Source organism: Triturus cristatus, chromosome 3_2 (genome assembly GCF_964204655.1).
Source record: "Triturus cristatus chromosome 3_2, aTriCri1.1, whole genome shotgun sequence".
Taxonomy (NCBI): Eukaryota; Metazoa; Chordata; class Amphibia; order Caudata; family Salamandridae; genus Triturus; species Triturus cristatus.
Window position 1 is genome coordinate 90624629 of NC_140584.1, and position 13293 is coordinate 90637921.

General features: G+C 41.2%; 1 protein-coding gene across 3 annotated transcripts in view; it reads left to right on the plus strand.

Moving 5' to 3' along the window:
• MYLK (myosin light chain kinase) overlaps positions 1-13293 on the plus strand; it is a 1478514-nt gene that overhangs the window by 1116713 nt on the left and 348508 nt on the right. The window lies entirely within an intron of this gene.

Genomic DNA, 13293 nt, shown 5'->3' on the forward strand with positions numbered 1-13293 from the left:
TGAGAGACATCCTGCCCTGTGGTGTGGGCGGGCGACTGACAGGGACATTAGGCATTAACCGGTTCCCATCAATCTAAATCTGTACAGGGCTGTTCAACTGCAAAAATGATCTGGCTTCCTCGAGGAAGGCAGTGCTCCAGGCTTGGACCTCATCTCACAGGGACCGCGGGAGAGTGAGGTCGATATCTCTTGGGTGGTGGTGGGCTATCAGTACAAGTCATACACGGACCTGGGAAACATGACTAGACTGGTCGGTGGAATTCACCCACCTCACCATATACCACTAGCTCCCCCCAGCATGTTATGTTAAAAAGGATTTGTATAGCACGCGTACACCGGGATGGTTTCATGGCGCTACTCTGATAGATACCTGTGCCCTAAGGAATTACTCATAAGCCTGTCGAAACAGCCAGGTTTTAAGGAGTCTCTTAAAACCTAGGAGATCGGTGCAAAAACGAATTTCAGAAGGAAGGGAGTTCCAAAGTTTAGAGGCTAGGATAGAAAACCTTGCACCGCCTCCACGCTTCAATATAAATGAGGGAGAGGACAAGAATTGCTTGTGGGCCGAGCGCAGATTGCGTGTAGGTGCATGCCTTTTAATCAGGCTGTTCAGAAATTTAGGGCTTCTTCCATTTAGAGATTTAAAAATGAGACCACAAACCTTGAAGGCGCAACGTTGAGTAATCAAGGTGGATGTGGAGTTCAAAAAGGGGAGTACCCCTGCCTGCAGCCTAAGGCTGACATCTTCACTACTCCCTTGGCCACAGGTTTTCTTTAACACATTACTATTTTAAATATTTCTTTCCTATGATTTCTGGCATTATACACAGTCATTTTATAGGCCACAGTAAAGAGCAGACCCCATTACTCTTGGCTATAGGGACATATCAAAGAATGTTTAAGAAGTGCATTGAAAAATAGTCACTCTGCGAAGCTACTGGACCAAAGGCAGAAAAAACAAGCATTGGCATAGCCAATAGGTCTCGCCTTTGGGACCTTATAAGTGTTTAGCCATGCAACAGTTGCATAACTAAACACTTATAAGGTCCCAAAGGCGAGACCTATTGGCTATGCCAATGCTTGTTTTAACTGCTGCAATCTATTGAAGCCTCACGGAGAACATCAAAGCGGCCGTGAAAGTGATCACGATCGTGATCAAACATCATAGCGGCGAAAGTGAAAGTAATCGCGGTAAAGCGTGACGCGCCCGCCCGCGCACATGCACTGTAGCTCTAGGCTTGCCTGATAGCACTTTTTGGAGCCCTCACAAAATGTCTCGCCAGACCAGCGCATGCGCTGGGTCAGGCGAGACCTAATTACAATTGTTTTTCTGTTTTTGTACACCATTCGCTTTTCCAGAAGCAAAGCTGTTCTTTATATAATTCCTCTTTTGAATTTGATCTTTATTGCTATCACCAGACAATTTTAATAGGAGGAGCATGAGTTAGCTGGACAAACATGGCCTGGATTATATGTGCTGCTTTACTGACTGAGCAGTTTTGAAATGGTGATTGCACAGTTATTCACCGTTTTTTTATGACTGGCTAGTGAAAAATGGCACTTGTACCCACAAATCAGTGCAAGCAGGACATTGAAAGCGGCTAAAGGAAAGAGAATTGTTATTACAGTAGTTTGAAGTCAAAGCAGTGGTAGGCCGAAGTAATGAGGTGACACAAATGGTCAGTTCAATGATGTCAGTGAAAGAAAGGGAACTTTGAAGTAAAAGGTAGATGTAACAGGAAATTAGAGTGAAGGAGATCACACCAGTGACCTATATCGAATGCCTCTGCGTCCCTTTGGAGCACAGAAAAGCTTTGTCTGAGCTTAAACAAGCATTGGCAAAGCCAATAGATCTCGCCTTTGTGGCATTTTGTCTTGCCAATGTTCTCTAGCCACACTGCATAGCATCCCCGATACTGTGCTGTGTAGGTAAAGTGTAAAAAAAAAATACACAAAAAAAACCAACCTTTGATGCGACTGTGTCATTTTGTAACACTGCTGCCACAACTTGCTTTGCCTGCTACAGACCGGGGATGGCTCTGCCCAGACTGCCCTGCATGCACGCAGCCAACGGAGGACACATGCACCAGGAGGCGCTTAAAATGAGGCCAGGTCTCCCGCAGCGCGGGAGACTGTAGCACTGCTGCCACAACTTTGCCTGCTATAGACTGTGTCATTTTGTAGTAGTGTGCACCACACATGCACATGACTGCAAAATGTCATGGGCGATTTTTTTTTTTTTTAATTTACTGATTCTAGTTGGATCAGTAACTAAAAAGAAAATAAAAAAGGGCAAAAGTAATTTTTTTTCTTTCGAAGCAGGCGGCCGAGGGGAGAGGAAGCATCACATTAGGGGTGGGGGGGAGGAACAGCGAAGCAACACGATGGATGAGTGGGGGCTGAATGACAAATCAACATGAGGCAGAGAGTGGGGTGAATGATGAAGCAACGTGGGGGTGGTTGGGGGCGTAACACCGAAGCAACACAAGAGGTGTTGCAAAAGCAACTGTTGGGAGGGCTGGAGCTAAAGCAACACAGGGTTGGGTAAAGTAACACTGCTGGGGGAAACAGTGAGGAGAGGCATATGAGAGGCTGCACGAGGGAAGAGGATGGGGAGAAGTACACTGATGGAGCACTTTACACAAAAGGAAAAAGTTATGCTTGAAAAACAGGCAATGGAAGCAGCAATACCACACAATCATAGATTTTAGAAAGAAGAAATGCTTCACGGGGAGAACAAATCGAGCTAGGACACAAAAAGGAAGCAGACAGGTGTCAGTGACAAGTAAGCCAGGGCCTAACGCCAAACCCCTCTATGCCCCTAGTAAGCCACAATATGACTCTCAACTGACATGCCCTAAAAATGGTGGGGCTTAAATTGAAAAGTGTTTAAATGACCAGGAAATACGGAGATGAAAATAAGAAATAGCCTGTAAAGGGGATGAAAGAAAGGAAAAAAATGACACACAAGAAGAGTGACAGAGCAAAGTAGTCAGAGATGGAAAAAGGGAAAAAATGGAGAAGAGAGCTAGAAAATGTAATAAATACTTAAGACCAAAATGACGTAAATCCAGTCAGTAGAAATTGAAATTTGCTATTTTAAAGTTTTAAGTAAAAATAGTGCTTAGAGTCACAAAGTGCCAACTGTGGGTATCTGGTTGCGCTGGGCCGGGGCAAAGTCACAAGTTCAGGCGGACCACAATGGTGCACGGGTCAGATCCAGGGACCAAGTTAGTTACACTGAGCAAAGTACCTTAAATCCCGGTTGGAGAGCATTGCAAGATACTTTTTCAAAGATGTGTTGTACAGCAGTGGTTCCAAGGAGGTGCAAAATGCGATGCAAAATCCTGCATCAAGGATCTGCAAGGGATGTTGCGCGCGTCTGTTCGGCCCACAAGACCACAGCTGAACTGGCACCTTCAGTCCACTTCCAAGAGTCCAAGACTGGGGTGCCACCTCTTGCGGGGGCGGAAAGATGCACAAGTGACATAGTCAAGGTGCTGGGTTCAATGAGATTGGAGCCTTTTCTATCCCTGTGGCTCTGTTCTTAAGGCCAGCCAACTAGCCATTGAAGGAACTCTGGTGGTTCTGGGTTCATGATGCAGATCCAGTCATTTTCACTCAGGGAGCAGAGTAGAAGGACAGCAGAGTAGCTGTCCTTCTTGCAGCAGAGCAGCATAGCTGTCCTTCTGAGTTTTCCACAGGCCCAAAGGTGTTCTGGAGAGTTGGGTATGAGGGTCCACTAATTATACCTGGTGGTAGCTTTGAAGTAGGAGAAGAATCTGGACGTTTTCACCCCTAGAGTTATTTGAATTTCCTGCCTTCCCTTTCCTGTCCCCAGTGTGTCTAGGGGCAAACAAGACTAATGTGAAAACCCTTTGTGAGTGTGTTGAGGCAGAGCTTTTGTGATGTGTAAGCAGTTCCTCCCCCATTAAGTCAGAGATGGCCCATCGAGCCAACACCTATTCCCCCTTTTGTCATACTGTCTAGAAGTAATACACAAAGGCCAACTGTCAGCTACACCTTGGCATGTGACCCAGGATACAGGGCCGCAGGCTCCAAATGGCTGGGACTAGAAAATGCCAACTTTCTGAAAGTGGCTCTTTCAAAAATGTGGCTTAAAATTCAACTCTATCATTGCACTTCATTTGAGACCAAACTCGATCTTCCTACCTGCTCTTAATTGAAAGTTATTTCTATTAAATGTATTAAGGTAACCCAATGTTAACCTATGGGGAGGCAGTCCATGTAGTAGTGAAAAACTAATTTAAGAGATTTTCATTACCAGGACATGAAAAAGTTAAAATTACATTTCCAACTTTTTAAATATTCTGCCCCCTGGCCTAAGGACTGTTTTTGGCCTACCCTAGTGGTGACATATGTATTAAAAAGGAAGGTTTAGGCCTTGGAAAAAGTTTTTTTTTTCCAGGTCGAAATAACAGTTTAAAACTACGCACACAGGCTGCAATGGCAAGCCAGGGATATGTTTAACGGGCTACTTAAGTGGGTGACATAATGAGTGCTGCAGGCCCTATAGCAGCATTTAACTTACAGGCCATGGGTAGATATTGTACCACTTTACTAGGGTCTTAAAAGTAAATAAATGTGCCGGGTGTAAGCCAATTTTATCATGTTTAAGGAGAGTGCACATGCGATTTAGCACTTGTAAAATGTGCAGAGTCCTAAGGTCAACAAAAACTAATTCAGCAAAAACAGGTTTCTGGGAAGACCACCCTAAGGCTTACAGGCCTAACAAACACTTTGTTGATGATCTCTGCTCAAAGTAGATAGACCATGCCACCAAGCAGTGGACTGCATTAATACGTGCAAATTATTAGAAATCTGTGCTGGTGCCAAAATAGGCACAAGTTAAGCATTGCCTGGAAGGCACTGTTTAACACTCCTGAACATTCAAATGCTTGCCCCTTTCCACAGCAAACACAGCAATTGGTGCAGTATGTGGTGTGAGGGGTCATTTTGTCTCTACTAGCAAGGGACCAAGGCATTTTTAGGCCATACTTAGCAAAATGCATAAACTATAGATATTCCTTCCACCATAAAGAAAATATCAGTAGTGTAGCCCACCTTAATAAATAACAAGCTATCTCCATACATTAAATATGTAGCTGTACTGTAAGTGTCCTAAGCACACAGAATGGTCAGAACTAGGTCAAGCTTCTTTCACACACATCACTTGCAGCAAAAATGCTATCATCGTCTACACTCAGAATAGATGACTCAAGGGGCACCACCACAGACATAGGCAATAGTAACATGTAGCTGATAGGTGTCAGTCTAATTAGAGAACCTAAGCATAGTGTGATAGAAAATCATTAAACTCCCTTATTAGAAGTGCACCTTAACCCACTGTAGCTGGTCACTTCTAACTCATTCTAGGTCATGTGTATTTGGAACAATATTGCCAGGGACGAAGCCAGAAAAGAATTAAATGGAGTGTTCCTTTGCCCCTTCATTATTCTGTTTCTTAGGATCCTACAGTGTGGGGTTCATCTGAAAGTCTTTCTTTTAGCAAGTTCTTTGAGCAGATGTAAATGTGCTGAATACAGCAAAATACCCGTTTCCCTCTGTTTTCATGGCACACACTGTGTAACTTAATTGCTTCAAGGCTCTCTTGAGTTTAGCAACAAAGTTGTTTATGTGTAGAGAGCTAACCGTGTTATGTATAGCTATCTAAAAGACATGAACCTCACATTATTAAACAGATGATTTTGAGTTATATTCTTCATTTTACGAAGCTGAAATAATAATCAAACCATAATATGGTACATCAGAACAATTCCTGTGTGCATGATATATCTGTGGAGGCAAAAGACAAGCTTGAACAGTGAAGGGGTGACGTAGATGCATTTTCAGTGTTATTCTGAATAGGGTGGTGGAGCTGCAGATTTCCAAAGGAAGGGTAATAAAAGGGCAAGGTCGCTAGCAGGAACACATCTATGTTGCCAACAGCTACTGACTTTGGAACTGTGGAACCAGGATCTAATCTCGGCCTTGACTCAACATCCTGTGAGAAAGACCATTAACGCAATCTTTCCATGCCTTAAAAATGTGTAAGTACTGCTTCTCTTGTGAAGCACTCTAATGCCCTCAGGTCAAGATTGAGCTTAATAAAACTGAAAAAAATGCACCTGCTCTGATGGATGAGAAGGTTTTTTTTTACTTGAAAAAGAGTTGATACAGATTTTATCTGGTCTGGAAGGAATGTCGGTGTGGGGCATATAAGGGAGTTGCAGAAGAGAATGTGTTTTTGGGATTGCCTTTGGTGAAGGAGAACCATTTGCTCCTGAGATATATTTCTTCATTTATTTAGTTTTCACACAAAAATTACGTAACACTACACAACTCCTTTCCAATAGTTGAGAGTGCTAATTGGTATGGGGTGTTATGGAGTTGAAGGGAGAGATGACCACTTTAATTTTCAGATTTCTTTTCAATAAAGAATGTGTGGGTGCTCCACCTCCTTTTGTGATGGCTACAGCTGTTGAGGGGGTGCATCCTTGTACACAGGAAGCATTCAAAGAGGCTATTTATGATCTCAAAAATCTCTCCTGAGGAATTTTGTTTTGTGTGGAGATTGGACTGTGCTGTATAAGGGTGAGCACTGTGCAAGAGTTGGGTGGTACGTAGTGTGATGGGCTACTCTTCCCTGAGTTTGTTCATGGTAACAGTTGTGATGTGATCCGTTTTTGTCTTTCTGGCATCAAAGCTTGTGTGTTGATGAGTGAATCAATGAGAAGAAGGACGGAGTCAAGTTGACCAGGAACTGGTCTTCAGCCAGCGTGGCTTTGAAGAATTCTTTCTTTGGTAGGAAGAAGATGGGTTTACTTTGTGGCTCTTTGTTGATTTGAGGAGAGTGTGGTGGCAAATGGAAGCATTTATTGATTGCACCACATAACTGGAGTGGCTGTAAGGTGACTTATTGTAAGACATTTTTAACGGTATCTAGAAAGAGGGCTTTGATACTGGAGAGTTTTGGATAGATTGAACTTCTAGGCTGAGACTGATACATATGTTTAGGAATGCTCTTGAATGGAGTAGACAACCCTGACACAGCTTCCATTGTTGTTTTTACTGCTAGCATATCTTCTATTAGCTAATTGTTGTCATTAGGGACATGCAAAGTGTGATGCTTTGACTTTTTTAATAAACTGCAGGTATTTGCAGTACATTACAAAATTGAGGGGCCTATAAGGACAATAAAGGGGAGTTTCACAGATTGGCATCAATCTCCACTTACCCTTCTTCTGAGTACCCCACTGATTGGCACAGGGATTTGTTCTGGACCGGGGGACTAGCTTAACCTGTCCAAAGCACATAAGACTTTTCTGGCCCTTTGTCCATTGCAGTATTTCCCGACCTGGCCCGTTGGTGCCCTGAATCTACACTCTTCTTGTCCCACCGTCACCCCTGTACTCTCCCATATGCCATTCACAAATATTTGAGTTTATATCTCCAAATGATGATGAAAATTGAATTAACTCACTCACTTTCCAAACCTAATGTGTATATAAACATATTTGCAGTGATTTCCTATGTTTATCTGCACCTCTGAATTAAATCTCAATGGCCCATAACAAGAAAGGTCTAATTAAATCTTTTTCCAAAAGTTAGGCAGCAGTGGTGTTTCTGGACAGCACCGTTCAAAATATCCCAATCTTATAGTTCTCTAATTCCCACTCCTGGAGTTCTGACTGCCCACAAAAATCAATCCTTGGTAAATGTGTCCACAATATTAGGAAGGCAACCTAATTTCCTTGTTCATATTGAACTTTCCAATTCGAATTGCATGTATCTGTAATCACTCTTTTGTTTTCAATTACTATCCATATTTCGTTTTTCAATTAATTTTCAGATGTTACTGTCTTTTTGTATAAAGTTCTTTTTATTAAGTATCCAATTCCATCACACTTAAAACAGACCCAGCCAAAGTATTTCATCCCTTACAGGGACTTCATGAGGGCAATTTGATTTATCCTCCTTCTCGAAATTCTTCTTTTCCATTCATTCCCTGTTTAAATGTCTAGGCTCCTTTCAAGCAGCCTTTTGGCGGGTGTGTCCTAGTCCTATCTGATCGATCAAGATTTTTCACATGGTCTAAACAAATGGTCAAAACTGCCAAATAATTAGATTTTTGGTTTACCCTCTTTCTCAATAACAGCTAAAAAACTTGGCAAATGCTAGGGCCCTGTTGATTTCCCTCTAAACGAAAACCCAGTGATTCCAATTGACATCCAAGCTCAGTGAGTCAATTTGTTACACTCTCGTCTTGTAGTAATATTATTTTCATATAGTACTTAACACCGCTCTTTTGTCATATGCAAACACTATGACTAATAATGTCACCATTGTTCAGTTCAATGATATTCAAATAATTGACCTTGAAGTGTAAATAAAAGAATATGCTTTGCTAGGATTTGAACTTGTATCCTACATATGACTGCTGGTGTCAGTAGTGAGCGTTAAAAAGTGAATCATCTTGTTCTTCTTACCTGATCTGATGCTCTAATATCAACAAAAGACAGTGAGCTGCACATTTCTTTTTCTATTTTGAACTGTTTTGATTACATGCAAGAAACCAAGATGGGAAAAGAAGCTGTGCATGCCTAGGTTCGACACAGGGCACAGAACTAGCACAGTCAAGAACTGTAAATCTAGGTTTTCTCTGGCATTCATGCACGTTTTTGTACTGTATTGGCATTTGCCCAAAGCCTCATCCTATTCCTTTGCATGTTTGAGATGACTTCACAAATTTTAAATGCTATTCACCGTCAGATTGGCAAGACAAGATAATAAATACAATGATTTCCCTACAGTGGCATCAAGGTCAATAAGGCTTAAATGTGTTCTAGTCTTCCCCACTTATTTTGCTAAATTAGAATATGTTTATTGTAATTTGCATTTAATATTATTTAATCCTAGGCATGGATGTCATAACTACCTTTCTTTGTATGTTTCTGTGTGATTTTCCTCCAGTGAGCTTGACTAGTATGTGAACCCTCTGGAGGTTCTACCATTTATACCAAGCAGAGATATTAGAGGGGGTCTCTACTGTCACGGGTTGGCACCCAAAGTACACCGCCCTTCTCTGAGTGAGCTGAGTGTAGAAACTGTAGGAAAAAAGGTCATTTTCAAAGTAAATGTTTGAGCAAGAAGGGGATGGAAAGAGTCAAGGAAGTGGGTTTACGACAGGAGAGTGACATTGAAATTGAATGTGATCCGATTGTGTGCTAAAAATTGAAATTGGAAAAAAAAGTCCTGTTGATGAGACCTTGGTGGAAGGGAAGAGCACGAGGATGTTATTTGATTCGGGTGCGAAAATAACCTTGGTATCCAACCTTTTCCTTAATGAACAACTTAAACGTAAAGTAAAACTACAGAAACCTGACATCAAGCCATATGCATGTGAGGGTGAACCTATAAAACTTGGAGGGTATTTTGTGGGTTTGATTGAATATGAAGGGAGGTATAATTCTTGTAGTGTATGTTTCATCATCAGGAGATAGGGTCTTGAGTTAGTTTCACCAGAAAGATCTCGGACTGATGTTAGATCCTAATAGAGATCCCCCTATAATGTTTTGGGCCAGGATATTCATATTGTTGGTGATGATGCTCTGTGTGAGGATTTTAGACTGGCAATCATGAAGTTTCCTTCTGTGTTTAGCAAAGAGCTTGGATGTTTTGCATCCAGCAATAACTTGGTATCCAACATTTTCTTAAATGAATAACTTACAGGAAAAGTAAAACTGCAGAAATCTGACATCAAGCCATATGCATATGGAGTTGAAAATATAAAACTAAAAGCATATTCTGTGGGTTGATTGAATATAAGGGTTGGTCTGTTTCTGGTAAAGTGTATGTTTCATCACGAGGAGACAGTATCTTGAGTTGATTTTACCAGAAAGAGATGTTAGACCCTAATAGGGATCACCCTATAATTCTAGAAGATTTGCGTCAGAATGTTCCTACTGTTCGTGATGATGTTGTGTGTGAGAATTTCAGGCTGAAAATGATGAAGAAGTTTCCTTATGTTATATTTGGGACATGAAGTTTCAGCCAATGGCATTATGTTTAAGGCCAGTTTGGTTGATGTGACCAAGGGTTTGTCCTCACCCACGAACAATGAGAAACCTTTGAAGTTTTGGGGTCTGGCAAAGTACTAGAACAAGTTTGTGCATAATTGTGCAATAAAGAGTGACAGAATTAGGGGACTGCTGAAGAAAAGTATGGAGTTTTTGTGGAATTAAGTATGTGAATGGGAGTTTAATGTGATAAAATGGGAACTGGCTGCAGCCCATAAACTAAGAAGTTTCAACCCAGCTGTAAAATAGACCTAGTTATCTGATGCGAGCCTGAAAAGTGTTGGGTGCAGTGTTGGTGCAAGTTGAAGGTGAATCTGAAAGGACTTTTATGTTTGTATCATGTAGCTTAAACGTGCCAGAGATGTGCTATTCTGTGATTGAAAGAGAGGTGTTACTCATTTATTGGACTGTGAAGAAGATGAGAAAGTTTTTCTGGGTCTGTGAATTTACAATCAAAACAAAAAACAAATCATTAAGAGAAACTTCTTGCAAAAAAGGCATTGAGCAGCCTCTACATAATCACCAAAAGGGTGATAGCACTACAAGAGTATAGGTCTGTGGTGGAATACATTCCAGGGGCAAAGAATCTAGTGGCAGACTCTTTGTCCAGACTGGTATCGGATGATGTTGATAAGTTGGTGGGAGAGAGTGAGATTGAAGAGTCTTGTTTTTGTGAAATTGAGGAAGGTGTGATTTTTGAAAGCAGATGGAAGACAGCAATTGAAGCAGATGATGTGATACAATAAGTATTTAAAGTCTTCAATTGGGGATGGAAGAGGATGGATAATGGCAGTGTTTAGTGTAAAAGATTTTGGAATGTGAAGGATGAACAGTCTGAAAAACAGGGCTTACTTGTCAAAGGGACAAGATTGGTCCTCCTACTACTGTGAGAGGTGAATTGTTGATTATTTGGAATCTGGGGATTTGCAAGACTAACGAAAGATTTAAGATGGTGGATTCGTGGATGAGAATAGATGTGGAAGTGGAAAGATTTGTAAGGAATCGGATGCAATGTGTTTTGAGTGATAAAGTACTGAAACCTTCGACTCAACACACATGGTGGGTAGGAATTTCCATAATGGAAGGGGAACATCATATGTGTTGGTTCTGATGGATATGTTTTCGAGGTGACCAGAGGTAGCTTTTACCCATAGGATTGAAACAAGGTATGTTGTGTTGTTTCTGAAGGCTCACATATGGAGAGAGGGAATGCCGGATGTTTTACTGACAGATAAAGGAGTCCAGTTGGTCTCCAAAGAGATTGAATGAATGAATGAAATGAATGAATGAAATTATATTTATGAAACGCAACTTCTGCTATAAAAGAAGCATCCTAGCCTAGATATTTTAGAAACTTCTTCAAAGATTTCAACAGTCCAAAACAGGTAGCGGCCATAGCCCTAACTTGAGGTTTATAGTACAGACAAATGTGCGAGTTGCAGATGGGTGAGAATCAGAAAATCTGGGAGTGTTCAGAGAGTAAGGTTTTTGTTACCCATATGAGTGGTCAAACTGTTTAAAAAACCCAGATTTCTTGCAACTGTAGATGGAAGAGGAACTTGGCCCAGAATGGACGGCCAGAGTAATGAAGAATCAGTAGGAGATGGTGCACCCAATGTAAGAATCCAAGTTTTTCCAGCATTAAGCCACAAGCAGATGTTATACATCCAGTCCACAACAGCAGTAGGACAGCCCTGGAAATCACTGGCTACCGAATCGTCAAGCTGTTGAAAGGCCAACACTAGTTGAGATTGAGGATTTTCTGGTACAAAATGGCAATAAGCACAAGAAATGTGCTCAATATCATCCAAAAGCCAATGATATAGCTGAGCGTTTCAATAGGGTGTCGAAGGAAACTATCCAGATTGCTAAAAGTTGTGGTTGGAGTGGAAAGGTGAGGTGTGTAGAAGAGTGAAGTGTATTGTTAACTCTACGCTCGGTAACGGGTAAAACTCCATTTGAGTTATCCAAGAGGAGGAAGCTAAACAGTTTGATGTTTCCCTCATGGGTGAATGCCAAATGTGGGAGGAAGGGTGGTGAAAGAGAATTGGCATGAGACAGAAGTGAGGAAAATGAATGAGAGAAAGAAATGGTTTGATCTTAGAAGAGAGGTAAACGTGACAAATGTGCGAGTTGGAGATTGGGTGAGAATCAGAAAACCTGGGATTGTTCAGGGAGTGAAGTTGTCAAATCCTATAGGAGTGGTCAAACTGTTTACAATGAATGTAGTCAAAACAGCAGATTCACATATTTGAAATTTGAATAAAGTGGTGTTGTAAGAGGTAATGAAAGAATGGGCACATCATGTGATGGGAATTATGACAATGGAAGTGATGGAAAGGGGGGTTGGTTAGAAGTGATAAGGAGCAAAAGAGTTGTTAAGGTACCTAAGTATTTAGAAGCTTATAGTAGAGTGTAATGGTGTTGTATAACAATTTCAGATGAAGATGGCTGGACTTTTGTTTCTCTATAAATACTAATGTTTCTCTGTGTAGCGCAAATGCTTTTGTCCTTGTTTGCTCTATATTTTTCCTCTTATTCATAATTGTCTCATGAGTTGTTTGTTAAAGTACTCCTTATATTATTTTACAATGTTCGGGAAGGGGTTGACTTTGTGTTTGTGAAGAAAGGATGTATTTGGTATGTGGGACTTCAACTGGAGCGCTGAGATGTCATCTTTCGCTATAGAATATATTGGGCAAGAGTTGTTTCAAGGAAGAATGTTTGTGTTTAAAACTAGGAGCTGGGGCAGCTGCGAGAAAGATGGCTGGGAATGTTCTCTTAACTTTATTAACCACATAAAGTTGTTTAAGGACTTCAACCAGGTCAAGCATGTTCATTTTGAGGATTTGCCATTGTTTCAAGCACACTACTACTCTAGAACTCCAGGCTAGTGGCTAATCCAGTGGTATTGGTGGTTATTGGGATGTGAATTTAAAGGAGGAGAGGTTGTGGTCTGTGAAATGAGGTGTGAGCCATTTGCATAATTAAAATAAAAAGGATTAAGGCAGACAAGGATAAGACTGAGAGGAAGCTATACTCAGAAATAAAAGTAATGTCGAGGAGGGAAGGTGAGGAGAGGGTCATTCTTAAGAAAGAAATACAGGAATTAATTGAAAGTAAGCCAAGGTCGATTTTTCATGCAGGGTTTTAGGATTATACTGGGAGAAGGCTTTCTGCGATAGCTAGGCAA